This window comes from Giraffa tippelskirchi, chromosome 1, assembly GCF_054371585.1.
Source record: "Giraffa tippelskirchi isolate mGirTip1 chromosome 1, T2T-mGirTip1v1.2.pri, whole genome shotgun sequence".
NCBI classification, from domain to species: Eukaryota; Metazoa; Chordata; class Mammalia; order Artiodactyla; family Giraffidae; genus Giraffa; species Giraffa tippelskirchi.
The window spans coordinates 82,753,242-82,777,895 of record NC_137275.1 but is presented as its reverse complement, the minus strand read 5'-3'; the positions used below and the strand labels follow the sequence as shown (position 1 = coordinate 82,777,895).

The window sequence follows — 24,654 nt, the reverse complement described above, 5'->3', positions numbered from 1 at the left end:
TTTGATCCCTGGGTAGTGAAGATCCCCTGGAGAAGGAAACGTCAACCCACTCCAGTACTCTTGCCTGGAAAATTCCATGGATGGTGGAGCCTGGTAGGCTACAGTCCATGGGATTGCAAACAGTCGGACACAACTGAGCAACTTCACTCTCATTAATACCTTTGCTAGACTTGCTTTTCCTTATCTAGAGAAAGATGTGAGGAATAAGCCTAGGCTCTGAATATCAGAAAAGTTGGCTTTAAATCCTGGTATTGCCACTTCAAATCCTTGTATGATAAACTTAATTTTTTTGTTCTTTTTTTCTTTACCTCTATCAAATGGAGATATCTATACCTGCTGTATAGAATTACTACAAAGATTAAACCAAAAGATGGTTGTAAAAAAATTGTAACATGCTCAGAATTTAGTAAGTGCTGAATAAATTTAAGGCATTGGTTTTAGCTGAAAGCTGTTAGAGTTAGTAACCTTGATTATCGCTACTTTTTTTCTTACTTAATGACTGAATATGTTCCTAAATACGTGGGTCTGTGGACTCCTGCACGTACTAATAACTTTCTTTCAAAAACTGTGAGCTCATCTTTAAAAATAAATAAATGATTGATAATAATACACTTAAGAGCAATTAAGCAAATAAAACTTCTTTTAATCTAGTATTAAGTTAATAACAATAATAATAATATTATAATTATTAATAATAAGATGTATATTAGGCACATTGACCTGCCACTTGATAGAAGTTTATGACTTAGGTCCTAGACCAAAATGGATTAGATTCTTTACTCATAAGAGTTTCTCAGCATGTTTTAATTAAAATTCTTATGGCCAAGTCCATAAGCTGAGATAGTTGGAGCAATATCTTACTAAGAAGATACTTATGGCAGTCGGAGACATAATGGTAATATTACCAAGAAATTGACCAAAGCATTTATTGCAATGAGAGGTTTTTCATTTGAAATTTTAATAAAATAAACTCACATTTGTATGAACAGCATTTTTACAATCACAATTTCAGATATTACTTTTTTCTCTCTCTTGAAGATTTTGAAAATGAAAGTGAAAGTCACTCAGTTGTGTCTGGTGTCTGACTTTTTGCAACCCCATGGACTGTAGCCCGCCAGGCTCCTCTGTCCGTGGAATTCTCCAGGCAAGAATACTGGAGTGGGTAGTCATTCCCTTCTCCAGGGGATCTTCCCAACCCAGGAAATGAACCCAGGTCTCCTGCATTGCAGGCAGATTCTTTACTGTCTGAACCATTAGGGAAGATTGTGGGATAAATATAAATTTGAAAACCTTTCCTATCACATTCACATGCTCTGTTTTATGATAAGCTCTCATAGCTTTTTCTTTAAGAAGGATCAATGGTATAAGATAAAAAACATTAGATGAGTCCAGGATTAGAACAAAAAAGTGATGGTCCAAAATGTTATACTTCAAAAAAATCACTAGAGTGTTAAGTGATGATTTATAAACACAGCCAAGCTTTCAACATCAAAGAAAATCTGGGAAACATTTATCAAAACCAATAAATAGTAATTTCTTCAGGGTACTTTTCAAATGGTATTTCATCACTAGTTTTATTTTGATCTATTTTTTAAAACTTCAGTTCCTCATGAAAACAAGTTGTATAGCTTATGATATTACTCTAGCAAAATGATTTCCATAAATAAAGCAAGATGCAATGGAAAGGAACATATATAAAGATTAATGCATCAGACTTATAGGCTTATGGTGACTAACTATAATTCCTGAGCCTGAAGTTATGGGAAAGAAAATCTCTCTTATGGAAACAGGCAACAAATACCAAACTATCTGGGCAGCACAAGCAATTTACTTTCCCTTGACTTAAAGAATTGTGGTTTTATAGCTATTTTCCCTGAGTTTATTGATTTCATATGCAGTTTTGTACAATGACATAATGCATCTGGACTTCACACACAGAGACAGAAAGGATAACTAACATTTATGTCATTTGTCAACCCAAAGTAATCAATGGGACCCATCTTGACTTAGATGTGCAAAGCAACAAGGCAAATCCTCTTCAATCAAAGTGTCTCAGGGACAAGAAAGGTAAGAGGACTGCAGGAAAGAAGCAAAAATAAGAAAAAAATCCTAATGTTAAATGCTTGTCAGAAAATATGTGTAAGTTTTTTAGGCATCTTTCATCATATGTCACATTAGTGGCATTGTAAATGCTAGTCATTTGTCTGTGAATGTCCACACATTCACAGACAGAATTGTTTGCTCTATCCACCAAGAAAAACTGTGGGTTCCTTAAGGTTATTAATGTGTGTACTCAAGGAATGTAGATGAACTTTAAAAGAATATAATTAGAGAGGCATATATGCTGCAACATCAAAGTGCTATTATACTTTATAAACTAAAATTTAAAGTTTTTCAGTTCAGTTCAGTCACTCAGTCATGTCTAACTCTTTGCAACCCCATGCACTGCTGCACACCAGGCTTCTCGGTCCATCATCACCTCCCAGAGCTTCCTCAGACTCATGTCCATTGAGTCAGTGATGCCATCCAACCATCTCATCCTCTGTCATCCCCTTCTCCTCCTGTCTTCAATCTTTCCCAGCATCAGGGTCTTTTCCAGTGAGTCATTTGTTCACATCAGGTGGTCAAAGTATTGGAGCTTAAGCTTCTGCATCAATCCTTCCAATGAATATTCAGAACTGATTTCCTTTAGGATTGACTGGTTGGATCTCCTTGCTGTCCAAGGGACTCTCAAGAGTCTTCTCCAACACCACAGTTCAAAAGCATCAGTTCTTAAGTTCTCAGCTTTCTTTATGGTCCAACTCTCACATCCATACATGACTATTGGAAAAACCATAGCTTTTACTAGACAGATCTTTGTTGGCAAAGTAGTGTCTCTGCTTTTTAACAAGCTTTTTAGGTTGGTCATAGCTTTTCTTCCAAGGAGCCAGTTTCTTTTACTTTCATGGCTGCAGTCACCATCTGCAGTGATTTTGGAACCCAAGAACATAAAGTCTGTCACTGTTTCTATTGTTTCGCCATTTATTTGCCATGAAGTGATGGGACCGGATGCCATGATCTTAGTTTTTTGAATGCTGAGTTTTAAGCCAGCTTTTTTACTCTCTTCTTTCACTTTCATCAAGAGGCTCTTTAACACTACTATATGTTTCATATTTCTATATCAATAAACCCATTCATCATGTCAGAAAAAATAATAAAATATTCAGTAGAAATGATAGCATTTGATATCATTGATATCAAATGATAGCACAGCAAATGATAGCACTCAGAGGCAGACTTAGTAAGAATTCTAGAGTTGGTAAAATTGTTTTTTCTTCTTTCTAACCCTTTTCCTGCCTGTGCTTTCTTCCATGACTCCACTGTGCCCAGGATCCAGTGTCTTCATGCCATTTCACTGCTGCTCTCTTGTTATGGACAGAATGTTTGTGTTGTCCCAAAATTCATGTGTCAAAATCCCATAATGCGATGGTATTAGGGAGAGGTGATTAGGTCATGAGGGTGGAACCCCTATGAATGAGATTGGTATCCTTAAAAAAAGAGATCCCAGGCAGTTATCTACGAATCAGGAAGTAGGACTTCATCAGACTCTAAATCCGCTAGTACTTTGATCTTGAACTTCTCAGCCCCGGAGCTAAGAAAAATAAATGTCTTGTTTAAGCCACCCAAAATAAGTATTTTTGTTATAGCAGCCCAAACATAATCTCTAGATTGCACAAGGTAATCTATCAAAGATTTTCTCAGTGTTGTAAACTGCTGTTTCTACTTTACTTTTTCTCAAAGAACTTGCCTCTCAGTGTAGCCACTGTAAGTAGGCAGAGGACTTTTTGACCACATTGCTACAGATAATAAGACCACCGAGGAAGTATGATTTAAATGGAGCTAATGGACCGACTGATAGCTCATGATTTATATGACCTTCTTCATCATGAAGAACAAGTTCAACCAGATCCCTATCTCAGAAATTTTAAGCAATTGGTAGATAGAAGAGAGTCACAGTGGTAAATATCTGCTTGAGCTTATAAAAGAGAAAAAATAGAGTTAAAACTGCAAATATGAGGCATTGTGCACATAAGGTTATGAGGAAGGAAAACAATTAACAGAGAGATAAATAGGATAGACCAACAGAAAGCAGAGCACTAAGAGAAACCCTATGACCCAAGAGATGTGACAGAAGATCTTTAATACTTAGTTTTTATTCTAGTTCCTATTCCCATGAGACCTAAATTCTGATTATCACCTGGACTTTGAAATCAATGATCTTGCTGTACTCAGAAAATGCCATTCCATTTTTTCTTTTGAAGTTAGTATTATTAGGTCTTTTTTCCTTGTTACAAAACTGTTCAATATATTATTCATCAAATTAATTTGGAAAACAATAATGCTTGCATTTGTAAAGCATTTTATAATTTACCAATCACTTTCATAAGCATTATTCTGTTTTATCCATACAACAAGAAAGTGAGGCAAGCAGGACAGGCATTGATATATTCAATTAAAATGAGAAAATACAGTATTTTAAAATAATTATATAAACTCTCAGGACTTATAGGAGTAAAAATAGGACCAAAATCTTGAATTTACTTTGACAATTATTTCGTTGAAGCATAGATGAACACACACACATATACACACATACACACACACTTGGATTCCTAGATCACTTAATCCTTTATTTCTAAAATAAATTTGATCATAGTTATAAGCATAAAACTTCTTTGTAGCTCTTTCTCTTACATTATCTAAAAAATTTTGGACTCCTCTTTGAAACTTCTGATAATCTCCATACATCAGTCCTCCAGTCTTCCACATAACTTCTCAGTTTCCTCTCTTCTTCTTCTAACTTGCTTGTGGACATACTCTGTTGCCACTGATGGTGAAAGCAGCAACTGTACCAACAATGGTCCCTAAAGGTGCAGCTGTGATGTGGATACTAGCTATCCAAAGCTCTATCAGCACTGCTGATGCCCTATGAAAATGACAATATCCACAGTCATTCTATAATATCTTCCTGCTGGCTGCTCACAGCTTGAGTTTGAAGAAGCAAATACCTGCATGCATGTGTGCATACATGCTCAGTCATGGCTGGCTCTTTGCGATCCCACAGACTGTAGCCCACATGTCTCCTCAGTCCATGGGATCTCCAAGGCAAGAATATTGGAGTGGGCTGCCATTTCCTTCTCCAGGGGATCTTCCTGGCCCAGGGATCAGAACCACATCTCCTGCTTTGGCAGGCGGATTCTCTACCACTGAGCCACCTAGGAAGCCCAAATATCTGCATGTTGGGCACCTATTGCCAGTGTTAAAACCTTTGAAGATGTCAACGACCAATGCAAATGCTGTTGTCAATTCCATTTTTAGTTTTTCTTGGAAATGGAGAGCAAGTAAAAAAATTGGGAAAGGAGTACACCAAGGCTGGATATTGTAACCTTGCTTATTTAAGTTAAATGCAGAGTATATTGTGCAAAATGCCAGGCTGGGTGAATCACAAGCTGGAATCAAGACTGATGGGAGAAATATCAACAAAGTCAGATATGCAGATGATCCCCCATAAAGGCAGAAAAGGAAGAACTAAAGAGCCTCCTGATGAGGATAAAAGAGAAGAGTGAAAAGCTGCCCTGAAACTCAACATTCAAAAAAATTAAAATTATGGCATTCAGTTCCATCACTTCATGGTAAACAGAAGGGGGAAAAGTGAAAGCAGTGACAGACTATATTTTCTTGGGCTCCAAAATCACTGCAGATGGTCACTACAGCCATGAAATTAGAAGACTACCACAGTGTATGTGGTGGGGGTGTCTGTGAGAAAGAGCAGATAATTTAATAAGAAAAATTAAGAAGCTATATAACATAACTTGGTGTAGTAAAAACAAATTTGTCAACCTCTTTGTTATGTTTAACTCATAACAAAAGAAATATATTTGTGAAATATGGATCATTGCTTTTTATCAAAGTTATGTATGGGCTTTTATTTCAAGTACATTTTCAAAAGTACTATTATTGCTTCATTAAAAAATTTAAGTCTAAATTATATAGCAGCTAAATCACATAGTAGTTAAAACTTTCAGTCAAAACCATTTCAATATATGCCTATTTATACACTGTTATTATATAGGGTCTCTAATGCATATAGAGATTGCTCATGATTCCAGGTTACAGGTGATATTTATGGCATACAAAACTCTGAAATATTCTTTGCAATTTTCCTTTTTGATGTCCAGTGGCCCTATGTGCAGCTCAGCTAGCTGGGCTACCTCTAATAGTCAGTCTCAGGTAATGGGTGCAAAAGCAGAATCTGAGTCCAAGGAGAATAGTTCCTAGTGTTTTTAATTTCCAAATGTAAGCTCTGAAGTTAAGGTTTTAAGAGAGCTGTACTAGATAAGGCTCAAATGTCTAAGCCCTAGAATCTCTATGATGATAATCATATCACAAAAATAGAGTGAGAAGAAAAGCAGCAGTGTCAGACTCCTACTTCCCTCATGCCCACAAGAAGCAAAAATTCCAAGAACCCAGGAAGAAATGAGGGAGCACTATACAAGGCTTAGAGGTATGTGGGCTTCTGCTGGAGAGAGAAGATTAACGACGCTGTGGACGTGACTGAGTCTGCAGTGAGTGAGTGTCTGTGCTCCACCCAGGTCACAACCACTCATTGCGGACTCCCAGGGAGACATGTTGGAGACAAGCCAGTTTCCCAGAACATTCCAGGAGTATCTATACCATATCACCAGTGCTAAGGATGATATTCAATATTATTCAAAAAAGACATATTTTGTAGCGGTTGGAACATCTCTTACTGTTCACACAGTAGCACTGACATCTTCCTGAACCCTGAAAATTTGCTTAACCATATATGAACTACCCTTCCAGAACAAATGGCCCTATCCATTCAATATCTTGCTGCTGGTGTGCTGTGTTCAATTGTGTCCGACTCTTTGTGACACCACGGACTATAGCCTGCCAGTCTCCTCTGTCCATGGAATTTTCCAGGCAAGAATACTGGAGCAGGTTGCCATTTACTACTCCAGGGGATCTTACTGACCCAGGGATCAAAGTCACAGCTCTGTGTCTCACGCATGGCAGGCAGATTCTTTACCACTCGCCACCTGGGAAGGCTTCAGTGTATTGGGATTCTCTTAAATTCCAAAGTAGGGAATGGAAGCCTGGAAACCTGTACTTACATGGATGTGCTGGTTTAAATCACTTCAAATCTCCCCTGAGCCTGAATCTATGTATCTTTACAAAATTAACTGTCTTTGGAAACTGAGCTGACAGCTTGACAATGGCATTTAGTGAGCAACAAACATGCTTCTCACATATGTAGGAAAGAAGAAAGTGTTAAAGAGAATTTTCTCTTTACGGGGGGAATAGTTATCCATCAAAACTTTAAGTAGACAGAGATAATGACACTGGGAAAATGAGAGCTTGAAACCTTCTTTTGTAGCTACTGCTGAAGTGCTCTCTCAATTTTTAAGAATATGATCCATCTAGATAGTTGTCGCCTTTGTGGGGTGCTTCCTTGCCTTAGGGTTTTCCTTATGTATTATGGCTGACATAGTGGGTGGTCCTCTCATATTCCTTAGCCCACCTCTGAAGTCAGATTCTGTTTTGGTGAACTGATTTTACTCATACCTACAGCTTTCTGCTCCCCTTTTCCTGAGGTCAGTCTTTGGCATTGGGACTGTGTTTGGCAGGAAGTTATGCCACCATGAGTGTCTATCAACCAGTGAACAGCAGTAGGTATGTAGCTTCTTGCTTTCCTCCCTTGACTGCAATAATTCTACAAAATCTCTTCAAAGGATCCAGAGCAGGACTGAGCTCCAGTTCCCAACTGCAGTAATCCACTCACTAATGAAACCTTAATGGTTGCCCTCCCTTTTGTTTCTTATCTGTTCATTCCTTCACTATCCAGATATATTTGCTTTAGTATTTGCTTTTGACCGACTCAAACTAAGAAATAGGTGGTGTTAGTGGTAAAGAACCCACCTGCCAATGCAGGAGACATAAGAGACACAGGTTTGATCCCTGTCTCCAGCAGATCCCCGGAGAAGAGAATGGCAACCCACTCCAGTATTCTTGCCTGGAGAATCCCATGGACAGAGAATCTTGGAGGGCTGTTGTCCATGGAGTCACAAGGAGTGGGACATGACTGACGTAACTTAGCATGCATGCAACTAAGAAACATACACTGTGGAGTCAATGTACTTATGTATCACAGTCCCTGATTACTTCAATTGTAAGAAACGCTATGTGCTGATACACATTATTCCTAAAACAAAACATCATTTTTATAGCTTCATCTTCATGGATTTGCTTTATTATGAGAAAAAGTCATGCTCTTAACTTTGTAAGGAAATTACAACAAATGTCAGCTAAAGGAATTCTTTAAAAATTGAAATCTCAAATACAGATTAAGTGCAAACCGTTTGCCTGAGTACATCATTCTATAGTGTTTATACTTGTTTCAGTTCAGCTTTATCTCTAAGCTGGGTGCCTATCATTTTCTATAAATAGCCATCAAAATTGACCTCTGGATCCCTTTATAGCACTCCAAAGATATGAAGTTCTCATCAGAGTAAAGCACAAGGAAATGTGAGTTTGATTTTGCTGAGTTGAGAGATCTGTCCTTGGGAAATGTTTGTTATGTTTAATTATGTACCCGTGTGTCTTCATGAAGCACTCTCTCTGTTAAAGCAATATTGATCTACGTTCCCTTTCTACCTGGGCATGCTATTTCACAGATCATTGTAGACATGTCAAGCATTCCAAGAAATCTAAGTATAGAGAAAAGTATATAGGGCCAAAGGGGGAAAATAGAACTAGTTCTTGTTCTTATAGTTTTGCATTATTTTGTTGATAAAATATGATGAAGCAAGGGTGATTTTTCACATTGTACCCTCTAGAATTCTTAGAGTCTGTAAGGTGAAATGAAAAAAAAATCAAATGAAAGCACATAGTGCATTTTTGGATCAATTTACCTTGCTCTACACCTAGGATCAGCTTCCCGTGGTTATTATGGACAGGTGTCTGTTGGCTCCTTTTTGAATTCACCTTTGCTTATGGATCTGAGAAGGCACTTGTCATTCCAACCACATCTAATATCATTTATAGACTATGACAGAGAATAAAAGAAAAACAAATACTGAAATAGGAAGGCAGCTGGCATAATTCAAGGTGAATATCACACCTGGGGACAGTCTGCCTTTATAAGAAGGTAGTGTAAACAATAGCTATAATTTGTGTCAGGGCACATTCTTGAGAGCTTTCAAATTGTCTGATGGCAAAATGGGAATGATAGTAATAAATATGATTAAGGTCTAACAGGAAAAAAAACTGAGGGCAACTGGCTAGCTAAGACATTTAGTAATGGAATATGACACTGTTTGTTTCTAGGTCACTAGTTCCAATTCAGTCAAAATCAGAAGCAGCTGAAAGCTGTAATTATGTAATGTGTGCCTGGTGGCCTATGTGAAATAGTGTAATGGTCACAGTTCAGGGAAGATGTGCTCCCTGCAGCCATAAATATATCGAGTATCAGTTAAAGCTTTTCAACATTTTTAATCATTCTGCAATTATTATAAAAAGACCAAATATTGCTTAGGACTAGATTCTATCTTGATCTTTCCTACTGGAATCTCATCGTTGTCAAAAGTGGCTCCTCAAAAATGTGAGTAGTCAGTCCTCCATATCTACAGACACTGATACCGATCTCACAGATACAGAGAGACATCTGTACTATGCCATTTTCTACAAGGGATCTGGGCATCCATAGAGTTTGGGATTCACAGGATGGGGGAGGTGGTGGAAGTTGTGGAACTGATCCCCTGCATATATCAAGGGATAATCAGAACAATCTTTTCCCCTGGAGACTTTGGGAACTGACTGGTGACCTAAGAAGATGCCATGAAACTCAAGAGAGAAAGATTGAGTCCCTGACCCAGGTCTAGTGTTTTTAAAATTTTATTTTTATCATTTTTGGCTGCATCACATGACATGCAGCATCTCTGTTCCCCAACCAGGATGGAACCTATGCCCCTTGCAGTGGAAACATGGAGTCTTAACCACGTACCACCAGGGAAGTCCCCCAGGCACAGTTTCTGTGGAAATGACTTTACATCTCTATGCCTCAGTTTCCTTCTCTATAAAGTGGAGATGACTAGATAAATATTATACAGGGCTCTTTGGAAAATTATATGAGTTAATGTTTATAAAAACTTGAGGCGTCACTGTCTTCTTACCTAAATGTGAGAAGTGGGATGGGACGGGTGCCTGTTTTAAGAGCTTGGATACTAGTGTAGTACTTGAACTAACACAAATCAATAACCTTAGCTACAATGTTGAAGAGTGTGTAAGGCGTGGAGGGAGAAGCTACACGTGTTCATTTTCTTATTGCTCATTCCTGGAGTAAAGCAGACCCTGAGCCTTCCAGTGAAAGAGGAAGAATGAGAGACAGTGCTGCTCTCTAACCTCAAATAATCATGTCATCAGCTTTCTGAAGTTCCCAGGTAAAAGCATGTCTTTGGGTATTGTGAAATACAGCACCTGAAATGTGTATCTGTCACACTCATCTATCCTTGGAAGAACAGAGAAGGGTACACTTCAGAGAAAGGAGTCTAAAAAGAAACCGTTCCCGTCTGGGTGTTCCATTATTTATGAAAAAATTTAGAAAGTACCTCCATAAGATCTTCCAGACTGAAAATTTCATTTACTTCCCAGAAAAATGATGAAGTTTTTTTTAATAATAAAATTCATGGACTTAGTAACAGATCCAGATGAAGTGCTACTTAACTGCAGTATAATTTGAAAATATGTACTTTTAGAAATCACAGAAGACTAACTGGGTTGAATTTACAAATATTTGAATACATTGGATTTATAAATATTTAAGTATATTGAATTTATGAATATTTGAATATATGACTTATGGGAAAAAGTTAAATTCAAAGAGATTTCCTATAGGCAAAGGCTGAATCCTCCTGGTAGTAAAAGTTAACAGCAGTGACAGAGTTTTCAGATTATTTTATATGCATTGCCTTATTTGATTATTTCAATAGCTTTGGGAGTTAGGACACTGTTATTGTTTTTTTCTTTTCTGCTGTTGTTGCATGCATGAGAAATTTTTACCTCAGATAGTTTGTTTTGATTGTCCTTGGTCACACAGCTAGAAAGCAGAAAAGGCAGGAGTCAAACCACAGGGCTTCACATCTCTTGCTGGCTCAATATCCTGCCATTAAGCAGTTATGATTTCACTTTCCATTTTATTGGGCATTGAGTTAGATGTTTTATCCCATAAATATCTCTTAGAAATTACAGTGCAAACTAAGAGAGGGTCATTCAGTTTAACATATATATATATACATATATATATATATAAAGGCTATTTCACAATGCACTCTCTTTTCATAGTTCTCAGGTACACAAGATGAGATCAGCCTACACTATACACTTGCCCCTGTAAAGAACTGTTATTTAGCATTTCAACTACTACTGTTCCTGTAGCAGGGATCTCAGGCTAAATGTCTTCTGAATGGAAAACTGAACTGACAAGGCTGTATACTAAAACAAACTACTGAGCCAACTAATAGATCTCTAACATAATTGAAAGTTATTCCCACAATATCTAAGCCCCTTTGGGTTTAGAAAGATATGTGACTATTTTTAAGTTATTTGTATTTTGTACACAGATTTGACAGACTGAATTTGTTGTTGTTGTTCAGTCGTTCAGTCATGTCTGGACTCCTTGTGACCCCAAGGACTGCTGCACACCAGGCTTCCCTGTCCTTCACCATCTCCCAGAGATGGTGGTCCATTGAGTCAGTGATGTCATCCAATCATCTCCTCCTCTGTCATCCCCTTATTCTCCAGCTTTCAATCTTTCCCAGCATCAGGGTCTTTTCTAATGATTCAGCTTTCGCATCAGGTGGCCAAAGTACTGGGGCTTCAGCTTCATCATCAGTCCTTCCAATGAATATTCAGGACTGATTTCCTTTAGGATGGACTGGTTGGATCTCCTTTCAGTTCAAGGGACTCTCAAGAGTCTTCTCCAACACTACAGTTCCAAAGCATTAATTCTTTGGCGCTCAGCTTTCTTTATGGTCCAGGTCTCACATCCATACATGACTACTGGAAAACCCATAGTTTTGACTATATGGATCTTTGCTGAGAGACTGAATAGTAGGCTCAAATCTTGAAGGCCTTTTGCATGAGATCATATACAGACTGACCTGATGTTGAAAGATGCCCTAGTGAAAGATCCATGGCTTACTTCATTCCTCTACACCTTCCAAAGTTATAAAAATGAATTAGCCTCTCTTCTTAAGAACTATTTTTGAATTCAACACTGAATGGTAAAGTAGAAAAATCTTGATAAATGTTTTAATTTTAGGATTATATTTTACAACTTCTGAGATAAATATAGTTACAAAAATATTTATCATGAAAATACAGATAAAAAAGAAAAGGGTTTATCCATATGCCTTTCTTTCCAAGAAATTTCTCATTAATCTTGCATCATCATCTCTTACACACATCATTGTAGTGTCCTTCTAACAAATCAACCTCTTCAACTTTTGTGCCTCTATAGTCTACTTTTGCTTTCTACTGTCTCTTTAATATGTGTATTCGTTATTTACTTTTTTTTTTAATATAAATACTTCAGTGATTTATCATCATAGTAAGAGTAAAACCCCAACTCCTTACTATGGTTAATAAGGCATTCCGTGATCTGGTTCTAGCCTGGCATGACAGTTTTATTGCACACCACTGTCCTTTTTTTCATATTAAGCAACAGCTATAGTTTTTAGCTGACAAACCAAGCAAAGTTTTCCATGCTGGGGCCTGTGTACAAGTTATTTCCTCAGCAACTTTAATGTAGCTGGTTCAGTAATACTCCTTAGATTCCATCTCTGTTGGGTAGTCTTTCATGAGCTAGAGTAGACAGACATCCTTCCAACCACCAGCCCCAAAATAAGAACAAAATAACTTTTTTCAGTGTTGCTTTGTGGACTTAGTTTCTATAATAATTGATCTTGGTCATACTCCCCATAGCCTACTTTTTTTATTTTCTTTTTTTGGCCGCATCCTGCACCATGTGGAATCTTAATTCATCAACCAAGTTTCAAATGAGTGTCCTTGCGGTGAAAGCATGGAGTCTTAATCACTGGACTACCAGGGCAGTCCTCCCACACCCTAGTTTTAAAAAAATATTTTAATAGATTCTAATGAAATATTTGAACTCATTTATTAGAAAAAAAATACATTCAAAGATTTGAATACTTTTTATTAAAATATCCTTTTTATTGGGCTCTCATAGTGGCTCAGTTGTAAAGAACCTGCCTGCCAACGCAGGAGACTCTGGTCCAATACCTGGGTTGGAAAGATCCCCTGGAGTAGTAAATGGGAATCCATTCCAGTATTCTTGCTTGGAGAATTCCATGGACATAGGAGCCTTTTGGGCTACAGTCCATGTGGTCACAAAGAGTCAGGCATGACTGAATGACTAACACTTTCACTTTCTATTCCACAGACATTTTTACTCACAATTTGACTCTTTTCCCTTCCAATTATACTGAGATATAACTGACATACAGCACTGTATAAGTTTAAGGTGTATAGCATAATGATTTGACTGGCATATATCATGAAACGATTATCATAATAAGTTTAGTGAATTCCATCTTTTAATATACATACAAAACAGAAATAATAATTTCTTTATATTGAGAACTCTTAGGATTTACCCTCTTAGCTTTCATATGTAAAATTCAGCAGTTTCTTATCATGTTGTATACATTACTGAATACATTCCTAGTACTTATCTTGTAACTGGGAGTTTGTCCTTTTGATTGTTTTTATCTAACTCCTTCTCCTTCCCCTGATACCTCTGGTAACCCCAGATCTGATCTCTTTTTCTGAGTGGGTTTTCTTGTGTGTGTAAAGTATAATTGACCTACAACATTATATTATTTCCTGGTACACAACATAGTGATTTGATATTTCTATACATTTCAAAATGTTCACCAAAATAAGTCTAGTTACTTGTCGCCATAAAAATATATAACAAAATTATTGAGTATGTTTTCCACACTGTGCATTTTATATTCATGACTCAATTATTTTACAAGTTTTAGTTTGTACTTTTTAATCTCCCTCACCTGTTTCTTTCTTGTCCCCAGTACTTTCCCTCTGGCAACCACCTGCATGTTCTGTGTATCTATAAATCTGTTTTTATTTTATTATGTTTGTTCAATTCTTTTGTATTTTAGACATCACATATAAGTGAAATCATACAATATTTGCCTTTCTGTCTGACTTATTTCATGTAGCATAATACCTTGTAAGTCCATCCATGTTGTCACAAATGGCAAAATTCCAGTTCTTTTTTTTTTTTTAAGACTGAGCAATAAATACTCCATTGTATAAATGAACCATATCTTCTTTATCCATTCATCTATCAATGAGCATTTAGGATGTTTCCATATCTAAACACTGTAAATAATGCTATAATGAACATAGGGGTGCATATATCTTTTCTAGTTACTATTTTGGTTTCTTCAGAAAAAAATATCCAGAAGTGGAATTGCTGGATCTGCTGGATCATATGGTGGTTCTATTTTTCATTTTTTGAGAAACCTGCATACTGCTTTCTACAGTGGCTATACCAATTTACATACCTACTAACAGTGCATGAAGATTTCCTTTTATTCCCCACATTCTCACCAACATTTTTTGCATGTTGTCTTTTTGATAATAGCCATTTTTACAGATGTGAGATGATATCTCATTGCAGTTTTGATTTGCAGTTACCTGATAATTAGACTTCCCGGGTGGCTCAGACATTAAGAATCTGCCTGCAATGCAGGGGACCCGGGTCTGATCCCTGGGTTGAGAAGATCCCCTGAAGAAGGAAATGGCAACCCACTGTAGTATTCTTGCCATGGACAGAGGAGTTTGGTGGGCTACAGTCCATGGGGTCACAAAGAGCTGAAAATGACTGAGCAACTAACACTTTCTCTGATAATTAGTGATGTTGAGCATCTTGGCATGTGACTGTTGTCCATCTGTATTTCTTCTTTGACAAAATGTTCATTCCCATCCTCTGCCCATTTTTTTTACCAGGTTGCTTTTTCTTATTGAGTTGTGTGAGATCTTTGTAAATTTTGGACATTAACCTCTCACTGGATATACCATTTGCAAATATATTCTTTCATTCAGTAGGTGGCTTTTCCAGTTTGTTGATAGTTACATCTACTGTTCAAAGCTTTTTTATTTTATGGAGTGCTTTTGTTTCTTTTTGCTTTTATTGCTTTTGCTTTTGTCGTTAATTTCAAACAAATCATCATCAAAACTTGTGTCAAGAAGTGTAACTACCTATGCTCTCTTCTAAGACATTTATGGTTCAGGTCTTATGTTCAAGTGTCTAACCCATTATGAGTTAATTTTTGTGTATGTTGTCAGATAGCTGAGTGCTGAAGAATTGATGCTTTTGAACTGTGGTGTTGGAGAAGACTCTTGAGAATCCCTTGGACTGCAAGGAGATCCAACCAGTCAATCCTAAAGGAAATCAGTCCTGAATATTCATTGGAAGGACTGATGCTAAAGCTGAAACTCCAATACTTTGGCCACCTGATGTGAAGAACTGAGTTATTGGAAAAGACTCTGATCCTGGGAAAGATTGAAGGAAGGAGGAGAAGGGGACAACAGAGGATGAGATGGTTGGATGGCATCACTGACTTGATGGACATGAGTTTGAGCAAGCTTCGGGAGTTGGTGATGAACAGGGAAGCCTGTGTGCTGCAGTCTATGGGATCCCAAAGAGTTGAACACGACTGAGCAACTGAACTGAACTGAACTGTCAGAAAGTGTTCCAGTTGTATTCCTTTGTATGTGGCAGTATAATTTTCTCAACACTATTTATAAAACAGACTGTGTTTTCCTCCTTGTATATTCTTGCCTCTTTTGTCACAGATTAATTGACCCTATATGTGGGTTTATTTCTGAGCTCTCTATTCTGTTCTAATGATCTATATATCTGAATTTATGCTTGTAGCATTCTGTTTTAATTACATCATTGTATTATAGCTTAAAATCAGGGAGCACGATGTCTCTAGTTTTGCTCTTCTTTCACAAGATTTCTTTGGAAATTCATGGTCTTTAGTGGTCCTATACTAATTTTAGGACTTTTTGTTTTATTTCTATGAAAAACACCATGGGAATTTGATAGAGATTGCATTGAATCTGTACTTTGCTTTGCATAGTATGAACATTTTAACAATATTAATGCTTCCAATCCACAAGGCTGAAATTTCTTTCCATGTATCTTTCAATAGTGTCTTATATTTTTCAATATACATGTCTTTCACCTCCCTGGATAAATGCATTCATAGATATTTTTTTTGATGTGTTTGTAAATGGGATTGTGTTCTTAAATTCTCTTATAGTTCATTATTAGTGTATAGAAATGCAAGTGATTTTTGCATAATGATTCTGTATACTACAACTTTACTTAATTCATTTATTAGGTCTAAAAATTTTATTGACTGAGTCTTTAAGGTTTTATACCTATAATATCATGTCATCTTCAAATAGTGACAGTTTCAATTCTTTCTTCCCAATTTGGATGCCTTTTGTTTCTTTTTCTTGACTATTTGCTCTGGTTAGGACTTCTAATAGTGTTTTGAATAAAAAGCCAAGAATGAGAATCCTTAGGGGCTTCCCAGGTGGCGCTAGTGGTAAAGAAGTTGACTGTCAGTGTAGAAGAGTCTTAAGAGACACAGGTTTGATCCCTGGATCAGGAAGATCCCCTGGAGGAGGACATGGCAACCAACTCTAGTATTCTTGTCTGAAGAATCCCACAGACAGAAGAGCCTGGTAGACTACAGTCCATAGGTCACAAAGAGTTGGTCACAACTGAAGCAATTTAGCATGCATGCAGTAGCATCCTAATCTTGATCTTAGAGGAAAAGCTTTCAGTTTTTCACTGTTGACTATGATATTATCTGTGAGCTTGTCATATACCTTCATTATGTTGAGGTACATTACCTCTATACCTGCTTTGTGGAGAGGTTTTTTTTATCATAAAAAAATTGATATTTAATTTTGTCAAACATAGTTTCCCACATCTACTGAGATGATTATCTGATTTTTTTAATCTTTCATTTTGTTGCTGTGGCATATCACACTGACTGACTTGTTGATGATAAAAACATCCTTACATCTTTGGAATAAATCCTGCTTTATCATGGTATATAATCTTTTTAACATATTGTTGAATTTGCTAATATTCTATTGAGGATGTTTACATCTATGGTCATCATGGATATTGCCTGTAATTTTCTTTTCTTGTGGCATTATGATCTGGTTTTAGTTTCAGAGTAATGATGGCCTTGTTAAATGAGTCTGGAAAATTTCCCTTCCCTTCTATTTTTTGTTAGAATTTGAAAAGGATTAATTTTAATTCTTTTTAAAATTTCGGTAGAATTTATCAGGGAAGTTATCTGGCCCTGGACTTTTGTTTTTCTGGATGTTTTGATCAATGATTTAATCTCCTTAGTAGCAACCTATAAGTAAAAGTTCAGATTTTTGACTTCATTATGATTCCATCTTAGTGGGTTATATGTTTCTAAAAATTTATCTATTTCTTCTAGACTGTCCAATTTTTTTGTATATAATTTTTCATAGTAAGCTGTTATGATCATTTATATTTCTATGGTATCAATTGTATTATATCCTCTTTAATTTCTGATTTTATATATTTGATTCATCTCTTTTTTCTGATGACTCTAGATAAACATTTTTCAATTGTATCTTTTTGAAAGTGATAGAGTTGATAAGAGTATGTTTATTATTATAATAATCATCATAATATATATGTGTCCTGGGTTCCTGACACAAGAGGCTTCTAAAATACTTAAGATCCCCAGAATGGATGAGGAGAGTCATTGTGTATGCTAAGCAGATGACTGGTGCTGAGAGGCCCACAGATAGCTTCCTAATGTGGACTTGTCTCTAGAAAGATCAACATGTGATTAGAGAGTTGGAACTTTCAAAGCGAACCATTCATTTTCTCTAGGGAGGCGAAAAGGGCTAGAGACTGGCTTAGTCAGCAATGTCCAATAATTTAATCAATCATGTCTACATTATAAAACCTCAATAAAACCTCCTAAACTATGTGTTTGAAGAGCTTCCAGACTGATGAATATATCTACTTGTTAGGAGACTGGTGAACCTCAAATTCCATAGGGTCAGAAGTGCCCCTGGGGACTCTTCTGGACCTCACTCTATGCAGCTCTTCATCTGGCTGTTCATTTGCATCCCTTATAATAACCATTATAATAAGCCAGTGAATATAAGTAAAGTATTTCCTTGAGTTCTATAGACCATCATAGCAAATTATTCAACTTGAGGAGAGAGCTCTGGGAATCCTCCCCCCAATTAATATGTGGATGATTAGAAGTATAGATGTTAACCCAAGATTTGTGACTGGCATATGAAGTGGGGTGGCAGTCTTGTGGGACTGAGACCATAACATGTGGGATTTGTGCTATCTCCAGGTCATTAGAATCAGAATTGAATTTAATTATAGGATACCTGGTTGGTGTCCAGAAATTTGGGGAATTGATATTTACTGTCGAAGAAACACACATTTGTTCTCAGAAGTGCTGAGAGTAAAAACAGTTCACAGACCTTGAGATTATATAGCTAAATTCAATAATGATTAAAAACATCTCCAAAAAGAAGTACCTCTGTTAAATTCAGATGGTTAGTCTCCAGCCTATTAATCTCTTAAATGCTGAGACAACCATGGAAGTAAAAATGTGTAATAGAATTGCATTTGATATTAAATATGAGAACTGTTATTAAGACTATGTTGAGAGACTTCCCTGTGGTCCAGTGGTTAAGACTCTGTGCTTCCAATGCAGAGGGTGTGTGTTCGATCCCTGGTCAGGAAACTAAGATCCCACATGCCGTGCAGTTGGCCAAAAAAAAAAAAAAAGACAGTGCTTCTTAATGCATTTTATTTTAAGGTTTAGGTTCAGAAAGGCCAGATATATCCTTGGATGGGCTTACTGAGTGTTGTCATTTTAGTAAAACTGGTACTCCTCTCCCATCCTCTATCCTCACAAATAATGTTAGAGAAGAACTAAGAGGGAGAAAGAGTATGGATAATGCATTTTCATGAAAGGAAAGAAGGGGTAACTCATAGGAACTGCTCATAAAGCTTGAGATTAAATAATGTAGTAGTGGAAGTCAGTATTATCCATCCACTCCACTTAAATTTCTAATACAAAGAAACATGTAGGTTAGAATCTAAAGGTACCTATCAGCTCCAGGTCTAGAGGACTTCCAGTGTTTGAGTTCAAGAATGCGAGCATCAAAGAAATGTCTCTAGAGGCCTTTAGCTGTAAGTCAACCTTAGGTTAGCAGGGAAAATATGGCCACCACATCTTTTAAAGGATCACTAGAATTTAGAAGAGCAATTTAGGAGTAATATCTCTACCAGTGGGGCTTATTCTAATCACCATAATTTTACATCATTTCCAATAGCAGTATGGTAGGCATAGCAATATGTTTTTCACCCAGTTCTTTCTTCAAGGAAGAATTTGTTGTCATACCTCTTGGGCATTGCTGTAAACAGCCTTCAGCTGTCAGGCCCTTGAGGAATTGTTGCAGATGCAGAGTATTACCTCTACAAAGATCAGGGCTGCATTCCAATGATGTTCAAGGCAAGGTGATAAAGGTCCAATTCAAAGCAATTCTAATTCCAGCCCACTTTAGGTCCAGAGCTTTCTATGGTATATGCAGTAGCTGTTCCTGGGCCTAAATTGTTGTTCAGCTTCCCTTTCTGTCCACTTATACTTTCTTCTCAAGAGCATTTTCAGATAAATTTTCTGTAAGTTAAATATCTAATTCTACTTTCCAGAAACACAACCCGGTTCTGCAGGTTGGAATGAGATGGTAACAGAAGGACTTGAGTTAACCTTTCTCAAGAAAACACTGAAATTACAACTAACTGCTGAATGACTATCAATAAAAAAAGACTGGAATCTATCCCAAAAGATATTGTACATCCAAAGACAATAAGAAGCCACAATGAGATGGTAGGAGTGCCACATTTGCGATATAATCAAATCTCATCTGCCATGTGTGTGACCCACAAATTGGAAAATAATTATATTGCAGAGGTTCTCCCATAGGAGAGTTCTGATCCCCATGTCAGGCTCCCCAGACTGGGAGCCTGACATTGGGAGGAGGAGCCCCCAGTGCATCTGGCTTTGAAGGCTAGGGGAGTTTGATTGCAGGGAGTCCATAGGAATGAGGGCAAAAGAAACACCACTCTTGTAGGGCACATATAATGTCTTGTGCACACTGGGATCTGGGGGAAAAAACAATGACTTCATAGGAGCCTGGGCCAGACCTACATGCTAGAGTTGAAGGATCTCCTGAGGAAGCAGTGTGCAGCTGGGCTCATTGTGAGGACAAAGACACTAGCAGCAGAGAGTACTCCTCTGTGAAGGCTCTCCTGGAGGCTGAAATTTTGGCACCAAGACCTGCCCCCCTCCCCCAGCACTATCAAATGACTACTGTCACTCTTTACAGACCTAGAACAAAAAGGTCTTAAAATTTGTATGGAGACACAAAAGACCCTGACTAGCTAAAGCAATCCTGAGAAAGAAAACATAAAGCTGCAGGCATCAGACCTCCTGACTTCAGACAATACTAAAAAGCTACAGCAACCAAAAGAGTATGGTATTAGCACAAGGAAAGATTTGTAGATCAAAGGAACAAGACAGAATGCCCAAAATAAACCTATGAATCTACGGTCATTTAACCTATGACCAAGGAAGTAAGAACATACAATGGAAAAAAAAGATAGTATCTTCAATAAATGGTGTTGGGAAAACTGGACTACTACACCTAGAACAACAGACTGGTTCCAAATAGGAAAAGGAGTACGTTAAGGCTGTATATTGTCACCCTGCTTATTTAACTTATATGCAGAGTACATCATGAGAAACGCTGAGCTGGAAGAAACACAAGCTGGAATCAAGATTGCCGGGAGAAATATCAATAACCTCAGATATGCGGATGACACCACCCTTATGGCAGAAAGTGAAGAAGAACTAAAGAGCCTCTTGATGAAGGTGAGGGAGGAGAGTGAAAAAGTTGGCTTAAAGCTCAACGTTCAGAAAACTAAGATCATGGCATCTGGTCCCATCACTCCATGGGAAACAGATGGGGAAACAGTGGAAACAGTGTCAGACTTTACTTTTTTGGGCTCCAGAATCACTGCTAATGGTGACTGCAGCCATGAAATTAAAGATGCTTACTCCTTGGAAGGAAGGTTATGGCCAACCTAGATAGCATGTTTAAAAGCAGAGACATTACTTTGCCAACAAAAGTCCGTCTAGTCAAGACTATGGTTTTTCCAGTGGTCATGTATGGATGTGAGAGTTGGACGGTGAAGAAAGCTGAGCGCCGCAGAATTGATGCTTTTGAACTGTGGTGTTGGAGAAGACTCTTGAGAGTTTCTTGGACTGCAAGGAGATCCAATCAATCCATCCTAAAAGAGATCAATCCTGGGTGTTCATTGGAAGGTCTGATGTTGAAGCTGAAGCTCCAATACTTTGGCCACCTCATGTGAAGGGTTGACTCATTGGAAAAGACCCTAATGCTGGGTAGGATTGGGGGCGGGAGGAGAAGGGGACGACAGAGGATGAGATGGTTGGATGGCATCACCGACTCGATGAACATGGGTTTGGGTAGACTCCGGGAGTTGGTGATGGACAGAGAGGCCTGGCGTGCTGCAATTCATGGGGTCGCAGAGAGTCGGACACGACTGAGTGACTGAACTGAACTGAACTGAACACCTAGAAGAATGAAATTAGAATGTTCTCTAACACCATACACAATATTAAACTCAAAATGGATTAAAGATCTAACTGTAAGACCAGATACTATGTAACTCCTAGAAAAAACATAGGCAGAACACTCTTTGACATAGATCACAGCAAAATCTTTCTGGATCCCCTTCCTAGAGTAATGAAAATAAAAGCAAAAATAAATAAATGGGATCTAATTAAAAAAAGCTTTTGCAGAAAAAAGAAACCACACACACACACAGAAAAGATAACCCACAGGTACCAGCAAGTATTCCTCTGTGTAAGCTCTCCTGGAGGCTGTCAGAATGAGAGAAAATATTAACATTTGTAAACAATGCAACTGACAAGGGATGGATCTCTAAGATATATGAACAGCTTATGCAATTCAATATAAAAAAGAAAAACCAAAACTCAATCAAAATATAGGCAGATCTAAATAGACATTTCTCTGAAGAAGACATACAGATGGCCAAAAAGTTCATGAAAAGATTTTCAACATCTCTAATTATTAGAAAAATGCAAATCAAAACTACAGTGAGGTATCACTTCATTCAGAATGGCCATCATCAAAAAGTCTGTAAACAAATACTCGAGAGGGTATGAAGAAAAGGGAGCCCTCCTATACTGTAGGTAGGAATATAAGCTCATACAGCCTGGAGAAGACTTTGCAAGTTTCTTAAAAAACTAAAAATAGACCAATATGATCAAGCAATCCCTCTCCTGGGCATATATCCAGAGAAAACCATACTTTGGGAAGATATGTGCACCCCAGAATCCACTCTAGCACTGTTTACAGTAGACAACACATGGAAACAACCTAAATGTCCATTGACATATGAGTGGATAAAGAAGACGTGGTACATATATACAAAGGAATATTACTCGGCCATAAAAAGAATGTAATAATGCCATTTGTACCACACAGATGAACCTAAAGATTATAGCATACTAAGCAAAAGAAGTCAGACAGAGACAAACATCGTATGATGTAACTTATATGTGGAATCTTAAAAACAATGAACTTATTTTTAAGAGAGAAACAGACTCACAGATATAAAAAAACAAACTTATGGTTACCAAAGAGGAAAAGTGGGTGGGAGGGATAAATTAGGAGTTTGGGATTGACATATACACACTACTATCTATAAAAGATAACCAAGAAGGATCCACTACTGTATAACACAGGGAACTCTTACTCAATACTATGTGAATAACCTAAGTGGGAAAAGAATCTGAAAGCAGAATGTGGAGCACTGATCATAGCAAACACCCTCTTCCAACAACACAAAAGATGACTCTACACATAGACATCACCAGATGGTCAATATCAAAATCAGACCGATTATATTCTTTATAGCCAAAGAGGGAGACGCTCTATACAGTCCTCAAAAACAAGACCAGGATATGACTGTGGCTAGATCATGAACTCCTTATTGCAAAATTCAGACTTAAATTGAAAAAAAGTAGGGAAAACCACTAAAAAAGTAGGCTTCCCTGGTGGCTCAGATGGTAAAGAATCTCCCTGCAATGCAGGAGACCTGGGTTCAATCCATGGGTTCAGAAGATCCCCTGGAGGAGGGCATGGCAACCCATTCCGGTATTCTGGCCTGGAGAATCTCCATGGACAGAGAAGCCTGGTGGGCTATAGTCCATGCGGTCGCAACGAGTTGGACATAACTGAGCAACTAAGCACAGCACACAGGGAAAACCACTAGAGCATTCAGCTATGACCTAAACCAAATCCCTTACAATTATACAGTGGAAGTGAAAAATAGATTCAAGGGATTAGATCTGATAGAGTGCCTGAAGAACTATGGACAGAGGTTTGTAACATTGTACAGGAGGCAGTGATCAAAATCATCCCCAAGAAGAAGAAACGCAAAAAGGCAAAATGTTTGTCTGAGGAGACCTTACAAATGGCTGAGAAAAGAAGAGAAGCTAAAGGCAAAGGAGAAAAGGAAAGAAATACCCATCTGAATGCAGAGTTCCAAGGAATAGCAAGGAGATAAGAAAGCCTTCCTAAGTGATCAGTGCAAAGAAATAGAGGAAAACAATAGAATGGGAAGACTAGAGAATTCTTCAAGACAATTAGAGATACCAAGGGAACATTTCATGCAAAGATGGCACAATAAAGAACAGAAATCATATGGACCTAACAGAAGCAGTAGATATTAAGAAGTGGTGGCAAGAATACATAGAAGAACTATACTAAGAATATCTTAATGACCCAGATAACCATGATGGTGTGATCACTCACCTAGAGCCAGACATCCTAGAGTGCAAAGTCAAGTGGGCCTTAGGAAACATCACTACGAATAAAGCTAGTGGAGATGATGCAATTCCAGTTGAGCTATTTCAAATCCTAAAAGATGATGCTGTGAAAGTGCTGCACTCTATACGCCAGCAAATTTGAAAAAGTCAGCAGTGGCCACAGGATTGGAAAAGCTCAGTTTTCAGTCCAACCCCAAAGAAAGGCAATGCCAAAGAATGTTTAAACTACCACACAATTGCACTCATCTCACATACTAGCTGGAGAAGGAAATGGCAACCCACTTCAGTATTCTTGCCTAGGGAATCCTGTGGACAGTGGAGCCTGGTGGGCTGCCATCTATGGGGTTGCACAGAGTCGGACATGACTGAAGCGAATTAGCATGCATGCATACCATGCATGCATGCACACACTAGCAAAGTAATGCTCAGAATTCTCCAAGCTAGGCTTCAATACTACATGAACTGAGAATTTCCAGATGTACAAGTTGGATTTAGAAAAGGCAGAGGA

General features: G+C 37.7%; 1 protein-coding gene across 46 annotated transcripts in view; it reads right to left on the bottom strand.

Annotated features, from left to right (window-relative positions):
- Positions 1-24,654, bottom strand: part of LOC145547098 (uncharacterized) — a 745,699-nt gene that overhangs the window by 557,953 nt on the left and 163,092 nt on the right. Inside the window, exon 4 of one of the 46 annotated variants that reach the window (XR_014083570.1) lies at positions 8,952-9,106. The exons of the other annotated variants lie outside the window; for them this stretch is intronic. The gene's annotated coding sequence lies outside the window, so the exon portion shown is untranslated. Of the gene's footprint in view, positions 1-8,951; positions 9,107-24,654 lie in introns of those variants that run through there. 46 annotated transcript variants of the gene reach the window in all.